At 37.8% G+C, this 23,117-nt stretch overlaps 1 protein-coding gene across 3 annotated transcripts in view; it reads left to right on the top strand.

Moving 5' to 3' along the window:
* DACH1 (dachshund family transcription factor 1) overlaps positions 1-23,117 on the top strand; it is a 295,749-nt gene that overhangs the window by 239,143 nt on the left and 33,489 nt on the right. The gene's annotated exons all lie outside the window — the stretch shown is intronic.

Here is a 23,117-nt window from a genome sequence, read left to right as displayed (position 1 = left end):
AAATGTTTACTCAGCATAGATGCATATGGTGCTGTCTGTCTACCTATCTAGGAAAGCTAGCGTGGTGTAATGGTTAAGGAGCTGGACTAGGAGTGGAGACCCCAGTCCTTAGGCATGGAAGCTGAACAGTCCCTCTTTCTTACCCAAAGAGCAAGTATGGTGTAGTGATGAAAATGTTGGACTATAAGTAGGACACTGAATAGTCAATCCTCAGCCACGTAAGCTCCCTGGGTCATTCTGAGCCGACTGGCCCTCCATCTTGGTCCAAGACCCACAGTAGTGTGGTGGTGTAGATGCTGGACTAGGAGTTGGGGGAAGCCAGCTTTGAATCCCCACCCCACCCTCCCACCATGAAGGATCTCCAAAGGACTTTGGACCAATCCCCCGCCCCCCCCAGCCCAAGAGCAAATGTAGTATAGTGATGAAGGTGCGGAACTAAGGGCAGGAGACCCAAGTTCTAGACCCAACCTTATTGTCTTCCTGAAAATACTATATCCTCTCAGTTAAATACCAGTGAAGGATGGAATTGGTTATTTTTCTGCACCTAGTAAACATACCCTTAAACTGCTTGCATGCGCATAGTCATAATTACACTCTCACACCAAACCCAGCATTTTAGAATAAGTTGTCCAGCTTCTCCTACCAAAAACATTCGGTGTGGGGAGATTTTTCTAGCCATTGCTGGTCCTTCAGAATGTGCAAGAGTCCTCCTGTTACTCAAACCAAGTTTGTCATAAGCTTGTAAGCCCAGAAGGAGACTGGGGGGTTGAGCTGGAGGAAGAAATGGGCCTGTTCTAATGTGTGTGTGTGGCAAAGCAGTTGGTGTTATTTACAGGCTGAGATTTGCTTCCTGCAGAATCGAGCCCCCAACTCTTTTCTGCACCCAACTTTGCAAGAGGAGTCTATCGGTCCTGCCATCAGTTCATTAGGGAATCAAAATGAGGATGACAGTGTTTTTCTAAAGATTACTTTTTCCTTTCACCCACAGGCTCTGTGGAAGGCCGTAAATAGTCCATTTTTGTTAATGAAGCTTCACTTATACAGCTGGGTTTGTTTAATATTTTACGAGTGTTACTTTGTTTTGCTCTCAACGATCTCAGGCAGTTAAGGATTTATGAATCGTGTTTTTCTCAGCCCATCTGCGGTTTCCTATCTTCTCTGGCCTTGAGAATATGTTTAAATTTATTAAAGCGAAGCGAAGGCTCATTATTTCAAAGAACAGCCAAAGTGACACAGGGAATTGGTTATTAATGGAAAGGAGCTGCCATGGGGCGATTGAAATTTAATGATATCCTACAAGAAAAAAATGAGGGTGTCACTTTCCAAAAAGTCATGCTAAATGCCAGCCTTTTTAAGGTCCTGCCGCTAATTTTATGCCTGCGCACAGTAATGTTTTCAAAAGCGTTTAGGAAACACGGACCAGTGACTGTACTGATTATCCTTTTCACCTTCTCGCCTGCTCCAAATGGGTTTGTGCAGTGAGCGATTTAATCTCTAAATATAGGGAACGTTAAAAAAAAAAATAACATTGCTGTTTTTCACAAGCTAAGGGCCTTTTGCAATCCTCCAGAGATGGACTTGCAAATATGCGATCTCCATATGCTCACAGCGAGCTCTGAAACTGGCTCATCACCAAAAAAGCAGCACAGAAAACTTCACTCCTCTTTTTCTTCTCCATCACAGACATCTAAGAGACATTCAGACGGGTAGACAAAGTGCATTCATTTGCATGGAAGAGATGTAGTATAAGTGGCTGTAGGACAAGACCGTATCAGAAGGTTTTGAAAGTTTTCAGATTCTCGTACCCTTGTTTCTTACTAGTGGGTGCTCTGCCTAAATCATATTTCTAGCACAAATCTTTGCACACTGTCTTTCTTTTCCCAGTACAGAATATGGAGCTGTGCAGATGTCAAAACAGAGGTGACATGTCTTACTATATTTTTGGACCACGGGTAATCATTTTCCAAGGATTAATCCTCAAACTGGAAAGTAATACCAAAAAACCTGAATAATGAATTCCAGAAATAAATATTCCTTGGACAAATTTTATGGACACAAGCAAATTCATGGGGTGTCGAGATAAATGCATCTGAAAGCCCTTTAATATTATGAATACCAAACACATTTAAGTCATGCTCTGCTTTACTTTTGAAACAGTATCATGAAAATTACATTGTTTTTTTTTTCATATAAAGACTTGAAAAAAACAGTACTTAATCTCTCAGCTTAATGTGTCAAATAATGAAGAAAGTGATAGCATGGCCAATGGAAAATTAAATAGTTTTATATCTGTCTAAAGACAGAATATATTTAAACTCTAAGTATTCATATAAAAAAATAGATATTTTATTAAAAGTGAGGGGCTTGGTTTTCTTTCTTCTGTCATTACTTAGAATAGTTACAACTTTGGACTAAAAATCCATGCTCATTATTGGGTGTGCAAGCGTATTTCCATATGGATAACATCCTGACGGCCACATCGTATATTATTCCTCTACAATTCTTAGAGTTTTAGACTGACCAAGGTTCACATAATTAATTCTGTGATTGGCTTATGTTTCTATCTAATTTGTATGTAATCTTGAGCCTTTTTAGGTAGAGAGGTGGGATAGCCACAGTGTGCTGGAAGACTAAGCAGAGGCCGTGTAAGAGGAAGGGTGAACCATCTTTTGTGGTTCAGAGTCTGTACTACTCCACCATCTCCTCCTCTCTGGCCCTGGGGCCAAAGAGGGGCAGGACAGTCACCCACAAAGAGTAAACCTTTCACCTGGGAAAGAGAAGAGACTATCTTCGCACTTTTTATGTTATGTCAAGTTCAACCGATCTTTGAAATATAGAGTTCGGTCTTTCATGCAACATATTAATCAGCCAGACAGATTGTGTTCCATAACCCCCCTTAGATGCTGAGGTGGAGATGAAGCATCCTGAAATACAGAAAGTGAATAGCAATATTAGTCCCCAGTTTTATTTCAGGATGTTTGAATCGAGGATTTGCCACTGGGCTAAGGGCTGGATTTGGCCTTAGAATGGCATGGCTGGTGAAATACTCCAAAATTTAATTAAAAAAAAACAAAAAACTATTTTGATTTGATGTGATTTACATTTAAATTTGATTCTGTGAGGTTCATATAATTACAGTCAAGCCACAAATTTAATAGTTTCTCTTGACATTCAGTGTAGTATCAATTTTGGAAGTTCACCAAAGGCTACACTCTAGTTTTTGGGTGGTCCTTTCAGGACTTGGAGCTCATGTTGTGTTGGTTGTGTGTGTTTATCAATGCATACCTATTAATAGGCCATTTAAACATGTCTAATGGTATTCAGGAGCTCATTGAAAACAGTGAGGCCAAGGTATCAACACACGTCTGAAAATGGAGGACAGAAAGAATGGCTTCCTACTTGTCAAGGGACACTTTTGACAAATGTGAGGCAAGTCCTTTTCCTGCAGACCTCATGGTCGAAATCTCAGCCCAGGACGCCCTGAAAAAAATAAGCATATGGAATATAAATATACTGTCCTCACTTCATTGTAATGAGGAAATGTTATGGATTCTTCATTTCCCCCTAAATATTGTTAATATTAATCATGAACCCTGGAAAAGCACTAGTCTGACTTCTCCAACATGAATATTAATATATTATTAACTTTAACAACATTTGCATAGATTAGAAAGGAAGGATGGGGAGCAGTATCTTTTAAAAGTTATCAACTTCAGAGACTCTCAGCTCTGCTTTTTAAAAAAAAAATCATAAATGTATCATCCGATAACCTTTCTAAAAAAGACATAAACATTTCAGTTACATATATTTTGATTTTTCCATGACAGTTTATTGGAGGCAGAGCAATGACAGATTTCTTCATTGTCTTTTTTGCCAAAATTTGTCCTTTAAGTCATTTCTGTTGACTCCCCTTTTAGCAGCTCACCTCACAATGAGAGAGGAGACAATTAATGGGTCGGTGATTTATCACTGACAAAAACTGTCAAGGACTTCTTATGTAGCTGGAGAAAAAGCAATTTCACATTATGGCATTTCATTCCGAATGCATTGTATTTACAGCTCACAGTTTTATTTTCAGAGCCTATTATCAGGTGAAACAGTTGCATCTGAAATGTTGTTTGTGACATAGGTGACCTGTTAGGATTTGATAAGTATTTACGCCAGAGCACAAGAGGCTCACACATCTGCTGTTGGCAGAAGCAATGGAAAAAAATAACCTGGAAATGAGGCGTTTGATTTTTCTGGTTCCTACACTCGAGCATCTGTTGCTGTAATTAAGTGGCATTCAGTAATTGCAATGCAGTGGTGAAATAAACATATGCATTCTTGCCAGGTTTTAGAATTTGGTGTCCTTAGCTGTAGGAGAGACAGACAAAGTGACTTCAGCAGGAACAAAGGGGACCGTGACAAAAGTTCCACAATTAACTTTCTGGTGGCAGAAAAGAGGATCCAAGAAGAAAGGCAGATGTGGTGGAGAAAGGAAGTGGAAGGTCTACCTTGGCAGTTCGCCACAACAGATATAACCATTCAGGGGACAGGCATCATGAATATTTAAGCTACATAGGACAAAGCTAAAATTCGATTTGGAGCTGAAATATCTTAAAAATCAATATTTTCGAAGGTTTCATTTGTATCATTTTATTGAGGGACGAGCGTTTCTAGGCACGTCCTCCTCCTAAAAGGAGATCTTTTAAGGGGATGTGTGGGAGGAACAAGCTGCTTATCAGGAACCCCCCTTTATCTTGGTCACAAAAAGCAAGGATATTGAAAACATCTTTGGATTTGTTGACCTCTGATGTCACACATCACATGGAATATAGCATGTAGTCAATCATTAAAACGATTGCTTCCTTTGAACTAAATAATTTGGGTTCTCTTACATCTAGTGGAGTTTAAGCTCACATCCAGTTCTTCGCTTCTGGTAAGATTGTGGAAGGCTCTCTCTCTCGTAAGACAACAAGATTCCTGTAGGAAAATTGCAATGCTTTTCAGCTCTTTCATCAGTAGGTTCATCCTGTAGAATACGTGTGCCTACACATGTTCTAAAGAACCTTTTTGCAGGTAGAGTGATACATAGGAAGCCAAATATCAACCAACATGTCAGTGTAAACTGGGATCCACTATGTAATAAAAGTAAGATGGCTTACTTTTCTTTTGAAAGAGCTAAAGATCACAACTTCTCTGTCCATTTGTCTAAGTCTGTCCATTAGTAGCCAATTTCCATTTTCCTTGCCAACTTTTTAAATCTGTAAATGCTTTACATTTATATCCTGAATTCATTCTACAGGATCTTTCTTTGAACAAGGTAGACATCCTGCATGCTCGGTGCTCTAGATTTATAATACATGCAAAGTAATAGTGAAAATCTGAGTCAAAGAGAAGGAGTTGATAAGGGTTAGAGTATATATACCCCAACATTCGTTTTATTTATTTATTCACAACTTTTAAGCAATGGAGTTATTAAAGAGACAATGATTCACCTTTGTTTGGGATTCATCAATTATTCAGACTTTATTCTTATTTTCCATGAAAGAGAGTTACCATAGCATTGTGATTTTAGATTATACTTAGTAGACCTATTTATCCATCTGTGCCCATTCTACTGGCTCTGGAAATCCAAAGTTCAGATATGTTCAATATGGTCCTCTATTGAGAAATGTTATAGAAGACTAAATAAAAAGAAGAAATTCATAAGAAAATAATGATGAACCCATATTAGGATCTCCGTTAGATGTGGATGAGAAGCTGAATAAGGTGGCACTTGGTGCCTTTCAAACATGAAGCCGCATCTCTTACAAGGTCTGGACCTTCTTGAAGATTCATGAGTGATTAGCCTCTTCAGTGGACTGCCGAAGAAGCAGACACACTCCAGCACAGCTTTCTTGTCCTCTCCTATTTATAGAAAACACCAGGGTGCTTTCCTGATTTCTTCCAAGAAATGCTCATTCTTTCAAGCCATCTTCCCAGGAAGGGTGTCCATGGGGAAACATGACATCACATGCAACATGGCACCATCATGCAAATGATGTGAATTGTGTAACATGCATCATTTGTATTATGATGTCATGTCACACATGATACTGTGGTGGTTTCTTACAGACACTTAGGCTTTGACATCCTTTTAAACTCTCTATCCTTTTAAACTCCCGCTTCCTTGATGTTAGGAAAAGTAAAGTTCCAAGCACTGTTTCTTCTTATAGAACGTGGCTTCTTATGACTTAGTGTATAGGAAATGCTGCCTTCACTTCACTAGGCACTATCTTATTTTGTGCTTCGTTTTTGAGGTAGATTTTATTTTAAATCAAATCGTTTTTATTTCCTGAATTCTTTTACTGCTGTGTCTCTCTGTATGAGGAATTCCTTGTCATCATTATTCTATCCTTCTGTACGATATGCAGGGTTTTGTTGTTGTTGTTGTTGTTGTTTTTATGTCTGTGTGTGTGTGTGTGTGTGTGTGTGTACAGGGCTTAAGACATCCATTTCATCTTTTAAGCTCCCCAAATATCGGCCACATATTTTCATCTTACCAGGTTCCAGACTTGTGTCCATCCCAGATTCAAATTCTGTGTCAAACCTTATAGAGTTTCTTGTGATTGAGAAATAAGAGAGACCTACAGCTGGGTCATCGCTGACCCTGATGACACGGGTCAGATCTCCTGAGGACTGCTTCTAGCGGTATCTCCCAACTATTAAGTAGAACGAGGAACAAAGATCCAGATTGTGCTATGTCTTGGCACGAATGCAAGAGAACTCAAAACGTTTACTCATCGCTGGGTAAATACTGTGATCCTCCTTGAAGACAGAAATCTTTTTAACATCACCTGCATCTTTTTTGGTAGAAAGATGGCGTGCAAAATCTAAACAATTCACTATATACGCTTTATCTTACATTTAGTTGATAAGTCATACATAGGTGTCCATCGAGCTTTAAAGAATTCCGCTTACGACTTCTGTAATAGGATTGGAGAGTGACTACCTCTTCATGAATCTATTAAATATCTTGGTAATAAATCATCATGCAGCATGCTCTTATGACACCAGACAGTTGATAGGAGATTTAGCCGCTATTTTAAGTATTTGTTCTGCAGCTGGTTGTACAACACTAGTCATGTCTTGGAGAGGCGCTCTCTGAGAATGTGCATTGCCTAATACGTTCACGTGTTCTTGCACTGATGGCTGAGGCTTGTTTGAAGCTACCCTGAAACTGGTAAGTGTCTTTTTTTGACGTCAGGGTATCACATACCACAATTATTGCATTTTCACAAAAGTAGCGATGCTGCTAACCCAAAATTCAGTGTGTACCTTAGAATGTAACATCTTTTCTGGGTCTGGATTCTGCAACAATGCAAGTATTGTTATTATGGTTCTAGGTAAAACAATGTTTTGTTGTGTTTTTAACCTTGGCTTCGAACCCGCCAAATGTTCCAGTCTTCAATAAGGTCAAAAATGGATGTAAAAGCTGATATTAACCCAAATTATTGGATCTGCTGGCTTTGTTCTGCATGTATGATATGATTACATTTTAAAAAAGCAATTGTACTGTATGTGAGGGGTGTGTATGTGTGTGTGTGTGTGTGTGTGTGTACATTGGCTTATGTTACCTCTGCATCTGCATAGCAAAAGATTTATCCTGGTAGCTACAAAGAAGTAGTTGAGTAAAAAGTAATTTTAACTGAGAGTTTTGTACAGCCGTTTCCTAAAATAATGTTGATCGATATTGGTTGGGTTGAATTCCAAGAGACATAAAGCGAATGATAAATTTAAAGACTCACAGACAGAGAATAGTGTATAGCTATTGGTTATGGTGCCAGGAATTATTATAATAATTTATGAAAGAATATTCTTGATGACAAAGTAATGGTATATGAATGAAAGACTAATACAAATATAGAGCTTTAGGAAAAAGATTTTCAGTTATTTAAACCTTTTTTTATTTCTTTCATTATGAGTGCCATTGCCCACAGAGAGTCTGTAATCACATATATTTTAAACAAACTACTAATATTCTAACTTTGGTTGGTTAATGCTTGCAGGGCACTTACAGATGCTAGAATAATCTACAATGTTTTTGCTCAATCTGCTCTGGAGATGGATGAAATAAATAGTTTAAACTAATTAATGTAACACCAGCTGTTACAAGTGCTTGGCAGACGTCTGTGAGTTTTGATGGGCAGAGAGCGGCTGTTGTAGTTGACTTTATTTTAGTACAATGTTGATCACAGTGTAAGCTGGAATAAACAGCAAGCCAAAGGAAGGAGCAGAAGATAAATTTCTCTATAATGCAAAACAAATATTGCCCTTTCTTCAGAAAACCATGTTTGAGGTACTAAGGGAGCATTAGAATGATTTTGATTAGGTCATATGTACTTCCACAGCTGATGCTCTCAATTTTAGGGTGCGATCAAACTAAGCTATCACCCTATTCAACTCCATTTATGCCAGTTGGGTTTGTATCTAACTGAAAGAGAGCAACATTGAATAGAAAGCAACTGTGTGTGTGTGTGTGTGGGTGTGCACGCATGTGTGCATGCGCTGTATGGAAGTGTATATATGGTGTGTCATTTCCATTAAAATCCAATACAATATATTACATTAAAGATTATTTGTGTTATTATTTTATGGCCATTGTGCATGTATATGGAGTATTATGGTAAGGCAGAATTTCCCTTGAAATCCTTAAGATCTTCTGGCTCTGGGTGCTGTTGTTTTCATGTTTTCTCCCCGTTAATATGGGGAATATGGCTGGGGGCAAGTCCTTGCTTAGGGCAAAGAAAGAGGTTTCAATTTATGGGATTTATGAAACCTCCTGGATGTCTCATTGCTTCATTAAATTGCGAGGGAGTAGCAGAAGGAAATCTTCCTTAATTCCCTGTAACCTAGAGTAAACATGATCAGGTCCAACCTACTTATAATAAATATTGAAATTTAGCAATAACAACAACAACAACAGCAGCAGCAAAAAATTATTTGCTCAGGGTGAGAGGACAGACAGCTTTACCACCCCAGACAGTACCGGAACGGTTATCTCAGGAGGCGGGCTAGCAATGAGATAACAGTATCAGGTACAGGCTGTTTCCTCTGAATCTATCTAATGAGTTATTATAGTTGGCGGAGCAGATGGCGATGGCCCTCTTAGGTGAACTGATAGATGTGATATGATGTCATCAGTGAGCTGACATGGTTCACACAGTACTTGACCTCCAAGAAGAAGTTCTAACTGGTTATAATTCTAAATGGTGAACTTTTGTGACATTGGCTAAATGGGAAATAAGTGCAATTTGTATTTCTCCCTGGTAGTGTTTACCCCTTTCCCTGAACTGCACATAATGGGATTTGGTCCCAGAAGGTTTATGGATACTGTCGGAAGGTTTTACCCTGTAAACTTCCAAGGATTTCAAATACAAATCTAAATTTTAACCGAAGAATCGAGGGAATACATCAAGTTAGATTCTTATTTGGATTTTCCTTCATTACACATGTTTGGAAAGAAATGAGCTTATATAGTTTTATTGATTTTGTTGCATACTGCCCCAAAGAGCAGAATTATGAACAGAGTCAGCATTAATATTTTTAACTATATTTTAATTAAAGTATGTCACTGTAAGCGTAGGCACCCAAGCTTTTCTAGGTTGACAGATTAATCCTATACCAAGCCTCACAATTTCACATGGATTTCTTCTAAGGAAAATTATTTTTTCCTAACGCATCTGTTTTATGTTTCTGAGAATAGATATAAATAAACATTGATTGCCTGACTTTTCTCGTTCCTGCTGTTAAGATCAACCCTCTTTTTCCTTTTCTTGTACATGGAGACTTTTAAGTAAATTGAAATTCTACAGAAATATTTTGAATATTTATATTTTGCTCTGCTCTGCCATGAAGCTTTCAATATTCTCCCATCAAAAAGACCTGAACACACTTTGTTTCATAAAATACTGCAACTGTATTAAGTATTTTCACACAATTTATCTGGATCTGTGTAGGTAACCATTAACTGACCATATTTAGGATGAAACATGCAAGGAATGTAGAAATCATGCTATAACTGATAAAATACTAATGTATTTTGTATGTACGGTGAAGAAAACCCTTTTATTTCTTTTTTTTTCTGTTTCTAAAATGCTCTCTTTATATGTGTTTCTGCAGATGAAAATTACTTGTTCTTACAAAATACTGCATACCTTGTGAACTCCTTGGGGAACATGGAGGGCGGAGAAGAATGTGATCTTGCTTACATGATCAGATATTTGAACTAATTATGGAAAGAAATAATTAGCACGTTGGTTTAATGCTCACTTTGAACTATTTATGTTATTTGTCAGTAGCACCCACTGTTTTCTCAGCTATGTGAATATCCTTTTTCTTCCAAACTGATAGCCCAAGTTCAGTAAAAAGATTAATCGGATGACAGTGAAGGAACTAGTATTAGTGAAGAACTATTATCAAGAAAAGAAAAACACCAGCGCTGAAGGCTTGGTTGATTGTTTTCAGATGAACTGAAAATACTTAATTCATGTGTTAACATTTTTTTAGGTATGGGCATTTCCTCAATTAAGAACATAGTTCCACTTGTAAATGATTTTGCATTTTCAATGATATTTTCGTAAACATAATTGCAGCCATCTATGGCAGTATGACTACTATCACTAAGGAAAATGTTCCAGAGACCCTAAATTACTTTAAAATGACAGCAAAGCTTAGGTTGACTTTCAAACAGTTTAGCAATGAATTAATTTTACAGCAATTACTATGGTAATATGGATTGTAATTTAAATTCACAGTCGTATTTTTGTGAGGATGAAGGAAATGATGGGGAAGCTTGCTTTCAGTTCATCTAGGGCTGTGTGTTGGTTACTCTTCATCCACGTTCTTTGCATCGGGGCCTTGTTTTTCTTCATTTGCAACTGATAAAGAGATCATGGATCTGCTGAGTGAACTAGTGTTGTTCTTGTAAAGTTGTTCACTAATCCTTTGCCGGTGTAAATAGGTATGGCTGACATGAACATATCACAGCACCCAGTTGCATTTCTTAGGGCACAATTTTGTTTTAAAAAATAAAAGTAGTTTTTCTGAAGGCGGAGCTTAAGATGATACCTTTCAAACCTGTTGAATTTAAGCTTTAGGATCTTCAGCAAAGCTGCAATCCAGGGTTTTGAATAATACCCATTTGCACTGGTCCTCAACAGATTTCACCACGTATCTAGATACAAGCCTCCAACAGATGAGACCGTGGTTTTCCAAGGATTTCCCAGTGCTTGAGTGAACATCTTTGCAGCTTGTTTTTCCTCCTTTCACCAACGTCAAATGATCCAGTGTTTTGCTTCTGTGTATGCAAACCATTGCTCACAGCCAGCAGAATGCACACCGACTTGGAAAACAGGCATATGTTCGGGGTGGATGCATGCAATCTTCAGTAGATTCTGAGATGTATGGTGCGTAGCATAGCCCACTTAATCCGAGCCCCTGCCTTCAGTGCTCGGATGATGGCAAGGAAGAAGTTGCCTGCTTTCAAAAAGCCTTGGCTCAACGTGTCTAATTCCTACTCCCCTGTAGTACCATCTGCAATCCAGCACAGGTGAATTGGGCTTCAAACGGTTGGAATCAATGGGTTGAAATATGTCTCAGGGTGCTAATGTGTGACAGATAAGTGCAGAGGAGCCACGGACAGAGAGGTGATTGAAGGAGGAGAGTCTTAGTAACATAAGATTAACTTTAATGTTTTGCTTACTGAATAATTCTGACTTCTTCATTGATACCATTTGGGTGGGGTCAAAGATTTTGACACCTTTTCCCCCCCACTCCACTCCCTGATTAGACTTTGCTTATCTAAATGGTTCCTGCAATTAGCTCATCAGATTGTTACAAATCAATCTGACAAAAAAATTGATTCTTTATTGTGACATCAGTTCTCTGTTGATTATGTCTTTTTTTGGATGAAGAATATTTTATATGTTGTTTTCAATCTGATGACAGATGACAGATAGAGTGATATATAGTGTGATAGGATATGATGTATAATATTCATTCAGTGTAAATGATCTCTCTACCACATGATCTGTATTTCATTTATGTCTACAATATGGACCTTATGGGGCAAATTCATGTTTGACTATGCAGTGCAATTTTGCATACATGCAGGAAGGACACTTCTACCCTCACAATGTGTGTGTGTGTTTATATTTGAATAGAAAGAGACTAGTTTCATGCTCAAAGAAATAGACATTGTTTAAAGGATTTCCTATTACACAATTCCTGAAAATGATTATGCGTTTAATATAAGGTGCCATCGTTTTTCTATGACATTCAAAAAGGATAGAAAATCTGATGTGACCCAATTTGGTCAGGTTGGAGAGGGATGTGAATGTAGGAGTAAGATGTCCCCAGATAAGCAGATCTAGAGCTAAGCAGGGCCTTCAAAGTAACAGCCAATATCAAGAATTGCACCCAGTAGAATTGTTCCCAGTTGTGATCAGGATAATAACGTCAATCTGTCCCCCACCAAATTCAGTTGTTCTCCACATGACAATTACACCTAATGATGGCTGAGTACTTCCAGGAAGATTCGGGAGGGAGGGGTTGAAAGACCATCACCAACACTTTCTTACTATTTTTCAGTTCCGTGGAGTATCTTGGTTGACAGATGATAAAATGTGGTTGATTTAAAAATTTGTTCCTGATTTTCATTTGAAATCTGATTTCCCAGGCCAGTACAATATTTCACATCCAATATATTTTTCATTTGTCCCCTATCAAAGAAATGAAGGTAATTCCATTTTACATAATTTAAAAAAGGAACAATTCAGAATGATGGATGAAGGAACTGGCACTTCGTATGTTGTAGGTTGTTCTCTTCTTTATTCTTTGGCTCATTATATCTTCTGTTGAAGTTGTTGTGAAGCTGGAAGTTCCAACTTATATGTGAAGATGAAGGGGAAATAAAGGAGGAGGAGTGATTTGTAGGTCCAGTCATAATTTGGGGTTCTTCTCAATGGCCAACCATTCTAAAAAAGAGACAGAGTTCAATTCCTGCTCCGGTTACAACCATTTTGAGTGTTTATTAAAATAACTCAGAAAATACAACAGTAGTAGAAGAGTGAAAACCCATGGCTGTGAGGAATATGGTTCATTTCCCACATACTGTTTAACTGAAGGTCGCAGAGCAGAGCAGGAAAGGAGGGAGGTTCAAGGCTCAAGCAAAAAAATGGTCCTAGAGATGAATATTAGCCTGAAAATTGTTTGCCCACACTTCATTCTGCAAAGTCCTGCCATTATCTTTTTCTCTTAATTCCTCTCCTTCGCTAATTCTGTTTACCTGAACTCTGTTAAAAGGACAAATAATTTCATTTTACTGAGTTTCTTCTTTTTAAAGCCTTACTTGCATTCCATTCTGTTTTATTGGAAATTTGTAATTAAAACAAAAACAGTACATGTGTGTACGCAATATATATATATATAGATACATTAGATACTATATATGTTTTTTCTAATATAAATCATTTTTGTCACAGTTCTTCAAGATATACTTATTTTTGGTAAGCAGTTTTATGTAACACAAAACATTTTTGGGTACAAGACCCAATATCTAATGTATGTCTTTTAGGCATATATTTAATGACTCGCAAATTGCATTTCAAACTTGGAACAATATGGATATTTATGTAACTGATCCAACTTGTGCATTGATTCAGCGTAAGTTTGGTTATTTTGATTAAAATTAAATTTCTCCCCCATCTCTAATGATCAGCATTGCCACTGCAGAATTTGCCAACTTCATCAGAATTAATTGACTTGAGATAGGGATGCACAATCAGTTCAAAGCAATTAACAAAGTATTAAGGATTTTTATGCATCTTGGAGAATATCAATTTTATCGTGGCATAAACTTTTGTGAGATAGATTATCCCTGGTTAGATAATTTCTACATCGATAAGAAATTATTTTATAGTTTAATTTTTCCTCCACGTTAGAAGAATTATAAAGCTATGCTCAAACCTTAAAGTGCATAATATCCCTGTTCACTGCATGTCTCGTACTGAGCAATGTCCTGTTGAAATAGATAGAAGATAGATGCCGGTGCAGCCTGATGTGGGGATATTGCAGAATTGGCCAATTGTCATAAATCCCTGGCATGGTTGATTGGGGTTTCCCTTTCAGTTGTAACAAGCATCAAAGTGCCAGTTCAAGCAGCAGAATGAAAGATCCAGGTGTGCAACTTCAGAGGAACCAGAACTAGCTGTAGGCCCCTGATGGGTCCCTTTTTCAAAGCCAGAGTGGTTACCTTGGTTCCTTTCATTCACATTTTTAGATGTATACCTGAAACACATCAAATGTGCTTTTAGAAGTGCATAGGTATGCCCTTAAAAGCAGTTCATTATGTAAGAGAAGATTATTCGCAGTTCAAAATACAGTTAATAAAAGATGGGGAACTAAAGTCTCCATTTCAAGTAACTCTTAGATGGAATTAATGATTAAGTAATCTGTACATAGCATGGTGGGATTTATAGAATATTTCTAGGAAGAGATATGGAAGAAAGAAAGTTGTCTCTTCCCATTTTCTTACTTGCCATTTTCACCAATCTGCTCCTTTCTTTGGAACTGCAAAGAGAAATAATATAAATTTTTACGGAGCAGTGGTGGTGGTTTACTCTGCACTCAGAAAGTAAGAAAGCGTTTGGAAGCTGGAATAGCTCTAGTATTATGGGGTCAGTGGACTCAAGGGACCAGAATTCCCATCTTCTCTTGAAACTCTTCCTGGGCAGCAATTCACTGGGACCACTCAAGTGGACCCAAACTGCTTTTGCACCCCAAAAGGTGTGAATTGCATCAGCAAACCATCCCAGTGTCTTCCTTCTCTCCTGTTTGGTGAAGTCTACACACCATCAGTATATTCCTTATACTGGCTGGGGGAGTTCATTTATTTATTTAGCGTATTTATATAGCCGCCCATCTCACATAAAGTGACTCTGGGTGGCATACAACAATTAAAAAGAATAAATACATAAAAAAACATTACGAATAAAAAACTATTAAAAACACACAAAACAGAGAGGATGGTATTAACCACAATAAGGGAGCCATCGCAGAATCTCCCCGGCCCCCTGGGAGCCCCAGGCCTGATCACACAGCCAGGTCTGGAGGGACTGGTGGAATGTTGAGAGGGATGGAGCTGACCTCACTTCCGGGGGGAGGAGATTCCACAAGGCGGGCGCCACGGCAGAGAAGCCCCGCCTCCTGGCACCCATCAAATGGAATTCCCTGGCAGGCGGGACCCACAGCATGCCTTCTCTGCCAGATCTGATGGGACAGGCAGATTTAATCAGAGAGAGGTGGTCCCTCAGGTAACCCAGCCCCATGCCATGAAGGGCTTTAAAGGTCAAAACCAGCACCTTGAATTCCCAAGGTGCCAGTTGGGTTTGGAAAAGATTGTGGGGTAGGAGAGTGAGTTCTGTGAAATATGCCAAAGTAAATAAGTTGATCCCCTCATTGAATTGTGAAGAAGGTAATCTATTCATCAAGTGGCATCTGCATTTCATGTGGGGAGAGGTTTGTGTGGGGAATGGCTAGAGCCATATCTAGCAAAACTGGTCTTCATGATGGAATTTCGGAACTGAGGATTTGGTGGATATTTTAAGAAATATATTAGAATATGGATGCTTAAGACTTCTCGTCTCTGGAAGACAGAAGCTTCTAAACTCTAGACAGGCAATGCAAACATTGTCTGATTTACATACTAAATGACTGAATGGCACTTTCCAAATTCTCCTAAATGCATTATGGTTAAACATGGGAAATATATTCCAGGTAAGGTAAAGTTACTTTGGCATTTTAAACATTGTATAAATCAATAAAAATATTAAAAATATGAATAAATTCAATTCAAATCAAAATCAAAGCTTTATTTATGGTCCAAGACCAAAAATTTAAAAAAAGACCTGCAATATATTAAACCGAGTATAAAAAAGAATAACAACTTTAAAAAGTTGGAAGAAAATCCTGTAACAGTTAACAGCTAACAATTAATAACATGAGGGAGGAATCAGAAGGCTTCTAACAGCTACAGCAATCAATAAAAAAATTACCACCTTCTTGGAGGTTTATGAAGAGTGGTTATCCCGGAGAAGGTTAGTAACCTCCCAGTCACAATGGCAATTAGAGTTGTTAACAATTGTAAGTATTAACGTTGATCGCCATTGGGTGTACAATGGACATTTTAATAGTGAGACAGATTCTGCCTCTGAGTCTGAACAGAAACAAGTTGACAGACAGTCAACAGATTCATGGTGGGTTCTGTAAAAGATGCTCAATTGAAATCTAACTTAGAAGGAGAACTTAGTAGTGGGGCTATAAAAGGTTAGATAGACTTAAGGCTTTTACATTGTGTTGAGCATGTTAACTGGGCCTGGATAGCACTAGCAAGCTGGGTAACTATTTCAACACTTGAAGTGTTGAACACACTTCAAGTGTGAAGTGTCACCTCCAAGAAGGACCTCACACCATCCATGCTGTTGCATTTTACATTCAACTGCAGTTTCAGAACCATGTTTAGGGGCCACCTACAAAAAGCACATTTCAGTTCTCTAACCACCAGTTTTGGTGACTTCACGGGCATCCCTGTTGCAGCAATAGCAGTCACTTCATGTGAGATGGGCAGCCATATAAATTTGACAAATAAATAAAGAACTGTTGCACAGCTCTGAGCCCAGGTAAAGTCGGTCCGGTAATGTCTCATGTCCAAAATCCCATATCTTTGCAGAAAAAAACAGGTCAATATTGCTTTCTATGTCATGTTCTTAGGACTATTCCCAACCAACTGGCAGATTCTAGAACAGCTGAAGTGGTGGTTGGCTGCTTAGTTCCAGTTGAAGGTGCTCTGTTTGGTGTACAAAGCGTTATTCCACTTAGTTCCAAATTACCTGCAATCTATTCCACCCTCTGAAGTCATCAAGGCACCTTTTGCTCTGAACACAAACAGCAAGTCCTGGTTTTTCTAGGGTGAAATAAACTTGGAGTTGCAGGAGATCCTTCTTTCTATGTTTAGATGAAATCTTAAAACTTAAATTTATTTATTTTTTATTTATTTAATTTGTCCCCGCCCATCTCCCCACAATGGGGGACTCTTATATTTACCCAGTTTTTAAAATGTTTCTATTTTTACTTATGTTTTTATTTGTTTTGCCTTCAGTGTTCCTTATACGGATACTTTCGTTGTACCTTTATAAGCCACTCAAAGACCTTAATGAAATGGGAAAGATACACATTTTTTAAAAATAAAATCAGTAGTTGAAATTTTAATCATTGCTTCTCAAGGGTAAATTCACAGAATTCAGAGTGACTTATTTCTGAGAAAACACATTTAAGATTGACTCTAAACTATTTTGTTATAAAACACAATCTCCTAATTTTCAGGGTTCTTGTGTGCTCCAGGTAGTAATGGAATTTGTGCAAACCTTTGTACTTACACTCAACATCTTCACAACTACTTTCAGTATTTTCAGATACTGCTCCTCACAGAGGCTGTGGAGTTGGTAAAGTTCATTTTTTCTAAGAAGTCAACAGCTAGACCAACGGTTCCTTTTAGAATGAAAAAAGAGTACTATGCTGTTGGATTTATTTCCCTAGAAACACATAACTGTCCATTTATGCCTTAAAGTGAAAAATATCAATGCAGTATAGAAACTCATTTGGGCTGTGGTTATCTTAGATTTGCACAAATAGAGTTGGTGGATGAAATTTAGGTCCTGGAGTCACATGTTCTGCAAGCTTCACCGGTACTAATAACTGTTTTATTTCTCCTGTTGGGACAAATAGCCTCAACATAAAACTTTTCATGCAGAATGAAAGAAATGGGGACACACTGGAAAAAATATTCACATCTATCACCTACTTATGATGAGCTGTCAAGGAGTATATTAAAATATGGGCAGCCTTTGGAAGGATCCCTGCGGGGTGGGAGGTGGGGTTCAGTGATATCAGAGGCATCCCAAGATACACCGCGTTTCGGGGCTCTCAGTAAGGGTCCACTTCAATCTTGCAAGAACAAGAACATTGATTGCATTCTGTTTTATTATTTTGCTTTCTTTCCCTCTCTCTCTCTCTCTTTTACATTCAGAAATATTTAATATTTTAGGTAACTTTGTAATCAGCTTGGGCTGTTGTGAATATTTGGACTCTAATAAATAAATGTATTTCCACAGTTCTCTTCTGCTCAAAATGCAAAATGTAATTTCTTACAAAGCTACCATTTTCTGTTGCAATAGAACCATCCGCAAGAGCCAGTGTTCACACATGGCAGTAATATATTAGAATGTCAGATTGTTTAAAATCTTTAAAGTACAGAATTGTCAAACAGTTATATAAGGAACATATACTGGTGAAGAAGGAACGCATGTTTCAAATATAGTCTTCAAAGGACTAACAGTGGAACACCAGCTTTTTGAAGGAAGGAAGGAGGGAGACAGTGAAGTACTTGGAAAACTCAGTTTGTTTAGTTACAATGTAGAATAAGTCATCATTGAATAAAGCATTCTATGAACTCATTGTGGTCAATATACACAAGCACTTTTATTTCATTTATTCAATTAAATTTGGAATGCTTTCTGACTCCAGATAACTCTGTGGAAAAAATCGGGGGGGGGGGGATATAAACAGTGAAAAAAGAAATAGAGACACACAGAGACATGATATGATACGGTCAAATGCAACGAACAGGCACTCAATGTCTACCCAACCCCAAGACCTGAGAGAACTACCAGGTATTCATTTCACTTATAATTGACCAAAATATCTTTTGACCCCACAGCTAATAAACTATAAATCACTGTTCCGTACCCAAAATATTTCCAAATTTCTGTTGCTCATTCCTACTGCCCGTGAATGCCCTGGTCTGTCACCTCGTCACCAAAACATGCGAACATGTGGTCCTTGCTTGTGATTAATGCTGCAGTGTTATAAACCATGCAGGTTCCAGTAATCTGCACATACTGAATGTTGACATATCGTAATGGTTTTAGTAAAGTGTGTTCCTCTGAGCAAAGAATGAATAGTAAGACCCTTGTATTATACAGACTCACCAGATTTGATTCAGGGAATCTCTTCATGTAAGTTCATGCTTCCCGAAACTGCAAATGTGAATTAGATACATAACTGAATGCAGAGGTTGTGTGTCCTTGCAAAAGTTACCTGCCATCATCTCTCCCTGTTGAGTGGAAGATAGTGTTGAATGCTTTCTCTTCTATTGTTGAATGCTTGTTTTAAGAAATGAGTGTAGTGCAGTCAAGCAGTTTCTTATTGGGATTGTGTATTTGGATACGTGTCCAGTTTTGAATTATTGGTCCTGATTCACATGCAGAAACATGTGTGCGTATGTGAAGGTTCTCTGGCATTAGGTTGGTTAATGTCTAAACAGATACATAGCTTTGCACAGCAGAACAGAGAGTTAAATCATAGTCTGTGGGAATCAACTGCCCCAGATTCATAAATGGAGGGAGTCCCTGTGCACTTCAGAATCTGCCTGAAGTATTCAGGACTGCCATGTCTTGTTCCCCTCGTTGTCCTGCCTGTTGGAACTTCAGCTACTAAGATTACCTCTAACAACCAGTATAGACATTTATGTTAATAACAAAGGTACAATATCTTTATTAATAGCAAATATTTATTAAATAGAATCTCATACATAAGGGTTTATTTAATATTTCTCCTGACATTTGAAATGTGGTTAGTGAAATGGAAACCAGCACCCATGATACATAGGAGTTTCTTCAGATTAGTAATATGTCCTCATCACTGGAGACCTGCAGAAAAGCAGCTGTTCTTCTCAAAAATTTTTCTCCCCAAGGCTTTGTTTGGGAGTGAGTAATTCTTTTCTAAGCCTGACAACGCAGCATGTGTCAAAAAATATATATTTATAGACCTCAGTTCAAAGAAAGAAAGAAAAATCCACATTCCTTGCCCTTTCTATGACATTGTGGGTACATAATTAAAATTAAACAGAAATCAAAAGGCACTTACATTCATACTTATATTCATACTTCATACTATCTTTGTATTCAGATTGAAAACCACATAGAGACATATATCTCCATGTTCAGGCTATTAGCAAGATTACAAACTCTGGGAAGCTTCGTGATGTGGTGGTCTGGAGAATGAGGATGATGATGATGAAAGATAAAGCTTCTCATCCGAGTGCCAGTTTCATGACTGTCATAGTGAGAATTGTGCTTTCGTATCTCTTACCTTAATCATACTTGATTAGAAATTCCCAACCTTTGCCGCTTTGGAAGTTCTCCAAAGAAAACACTAAAAGCTTGGGAAAGGTTCTTCTTCCCATACATGGCTTTATAATAGCTCAAAACAAAAGTGTGAACTTCTGAAAATGTGCATGACCTTTACATGGAATAAGAAGTCTTCTCCTTGCTCCAAGGCTCATTCTAGATACAGGATGCAGTAAATGATGGGTGGTGAAATGGAAACTACAGTAAAAACACTTTGTTGCACCTTATTTCAGGTACACCTATTAGATTTGGTCTGTTAATGAACTGTTTGCATGAAAGACTATCCATGTCTCTCCACCTTTGCCTCAAATTTAATTGTGATTTTAGCCGCATCAGTGAATATCTCTGCAAACAGCTTTGTAATCTTAGTGTTATGGAATGTATTTAAACAGCTTAGAAAATAATCAAATTTCACTTGCTTCTTAGTCATCCTTACGCTGAGGTGAGGAACATTAAGACTTAGGTGGATGACTGAAAAGAAGTTGCTTAGTCTAGCTAGGCAGAGGATAGGTTCAAGGAAAGGAAGACAGGAGGAAGAGATGGAAGTTTTATAAGAGCAACGAAAATTAGAAGCGACCAAATTCTAAGGTGATATTTGGGGGAAGAAGTGACAGTGGGCCACAACAAAAGACCTGCTCTTTTTCTGCCCTTGAAATATATTTGTAACTTAGCAGCATGAGAATAAACCTAACGATTGTTAATTGAGATAGACCAAGCTTTAGTTGAAAGGTGGCAGTTGGATTATCAGGGATTGGTAACCTGGCACTTGGATGCACTAAAATGCCCCCCGTTTCTCTAAAATATTGTAAGTAGTCTATCCTAATTGAATAACAGCAAAGCTACATTTTAAAAAAATTAAATGTCGCTTCCTCCACTCTTGAGTGTAGTTTCGAGCTCAGAAAGTTGAAATAGCTGTCTCAACTCCAGACAGTTGACCATCTGTAGGAACGCTTGCCTTCCAATACAATACACCATTTCTAGATCTGACGGCTCGGAATAAGGAGGTGTATCCAGTCGTGTTACTCCACTTATGGATGCTATTCTACCAGTAGAAAGGATGGTTAATCTTTTCACCTCCCCTTTCCTTTGTAATCGTTCTGGGCATCTAGTATGGTCCTGGTGGGGAGATCAGTGAGAAACTATTTCATAAACAAGCATGGCTTGGGGATATGCACCAAAGGCTTTCAGAAAATGTGGTATCCTTTGGATGTTTTTATGCAAAAAGAATTAAGCATCTTCTCTTTCACACTCTGTTAATGATTTGCTAGAAGCAAGGTTATGGCACTGCTATGTTTAAAGACAGTTGTGCTATTTTTAATTAGTTAATATTTACAATAAGTGTGCTTTTCCTTTTAAAAACAGAACTTTTTCCCAAGATCCTCTCAGTAATAGCTTATCTCAGATCTACAAATATCCACTCTTCCGGTATATGAGATATACATTTGTTTTCCTTCCAATGTTCACCCAGAGTTTATTTCATGCAGGATATAAAAAAAACAAAAAAACAGTCACATTATGAAAGATTATTTGTCTTTAAGTTAAACATTCATCATAATAGTTCAACTTAAGTTCAGTCTCTTAGTTTTACATTATAGGTCAGGATAGCTACTGTTTTTTTCAGTTAAAACGGTTAGCAATTGTATAAAATAGAATGTTTAGTTCTGCAGACAGGGCTGATTACTTGTATATGAAGTATTTCCTAGTTTGGAAACTTCGAGGTGCTCAGAAAGCAAAGAGAGAAACAAAGGATCTGAGTGTGCGTTACACAGACCATTCCTAAGGATAGAAGCAGTTCCAATGGTTAAAAACCTCTCAAGCAAAACAAGGCTTGCAGCTTTGAAATAAAAGTGTGAGAAATGTTCAGATGAACCCTGAGATATAAGATAAGTCCTCCCCCCCATGGAGGCTGGTGATAGAGGGCCCTTTGGGTTCCTATTTTTATTTTCTCAAGCAAAATGAGAGTAGGAAGCTCCCTCTATCGCCAGTATTCTTTCTCTTGATATAATCTGGATCTTTCTTTTTGCTCTTCTTGCCAATTGAAACGAGACTTGCAGAAACATCTTCCGTCCGTCCGTCCATCCATCCATCCTTCCATCCATCTGTCCGTTCTTCTATCCATCCATCCTTCCTCCCTTCCTTCTTCCCTTCCTGGAGCAATTCTAGGCTGCTTACAATGTGATGCCATATTAAAAACATCCATAAAATCCTAAAACATTAAAAAAAAACTTTAATTTGCAAAATTAAACACTTGCTCATTCTGCAGAAGGCCAAAAATGAGACAAAAGTTTAAATAACTACACTGGATTGGTTTATAGCAGTAACTCAGAAGAGCTTATATTTTTATTAAAATTCAGAATGACTGCTGTTTCTTTGGACTTCTGCACAAACAAGAGTGTTAAGCTTTTTTTCTCCTACCTTCTGTAAACTAGAGAAAACAAAGATTTATCGAAATGTATTGCATCGAAGAACTGCGGCCTCTTAAGCTAGCCACAGTTATAACTTAATTATTCCTTTTCCTGTTTAAAGGTTTTCCATAGTTTTCTACCTTTAATACTTTCCCTGCAAATTACAAAGCAGAGGGATAGTTCCCCAAATTATTCTTTAAAAAATAAATTACAGCCAACAATGCTGTTGTCAAGACTGCCGTTGCTATCTATTGTCTTTATAATGGAATTTTCTGAGAGAGATTTTTTAAAAAACAGTCTCCTATCTGAACTTGCTGCCAAGAAAAATCGGGAAGAAACATTGAGGTTATTTTCAGAGGAACCATGATGTAGATTCCTTTATGCATAAACACTGTTTGATTGTAGAAATTCTCATTCGTTGATGAAATAATGTGTATTTAAA

The sequence above is a fragment of the Python bivittatus genome, unplaced genomic scaffold (genome assembly GCF_059951505.1).
Source record: "Python bivittatus isolate LINGU-HERP-01145 unplaced genomic scaffold, Pbiv_v1 ctg000210_np1212, whole genome shotgun sequence".
NCBI classification, from domain to species: Eukaryota; Metazoa; Chordata; class Lepidosauria; order Squamata; family Pythonidae; genus Python; species Python bivittatus.
The sequence above is the reverse complement of the archived record's forward strand: the minus strand, read 5'-3'. Positions and strand labels throughout refer to the sequence as shown.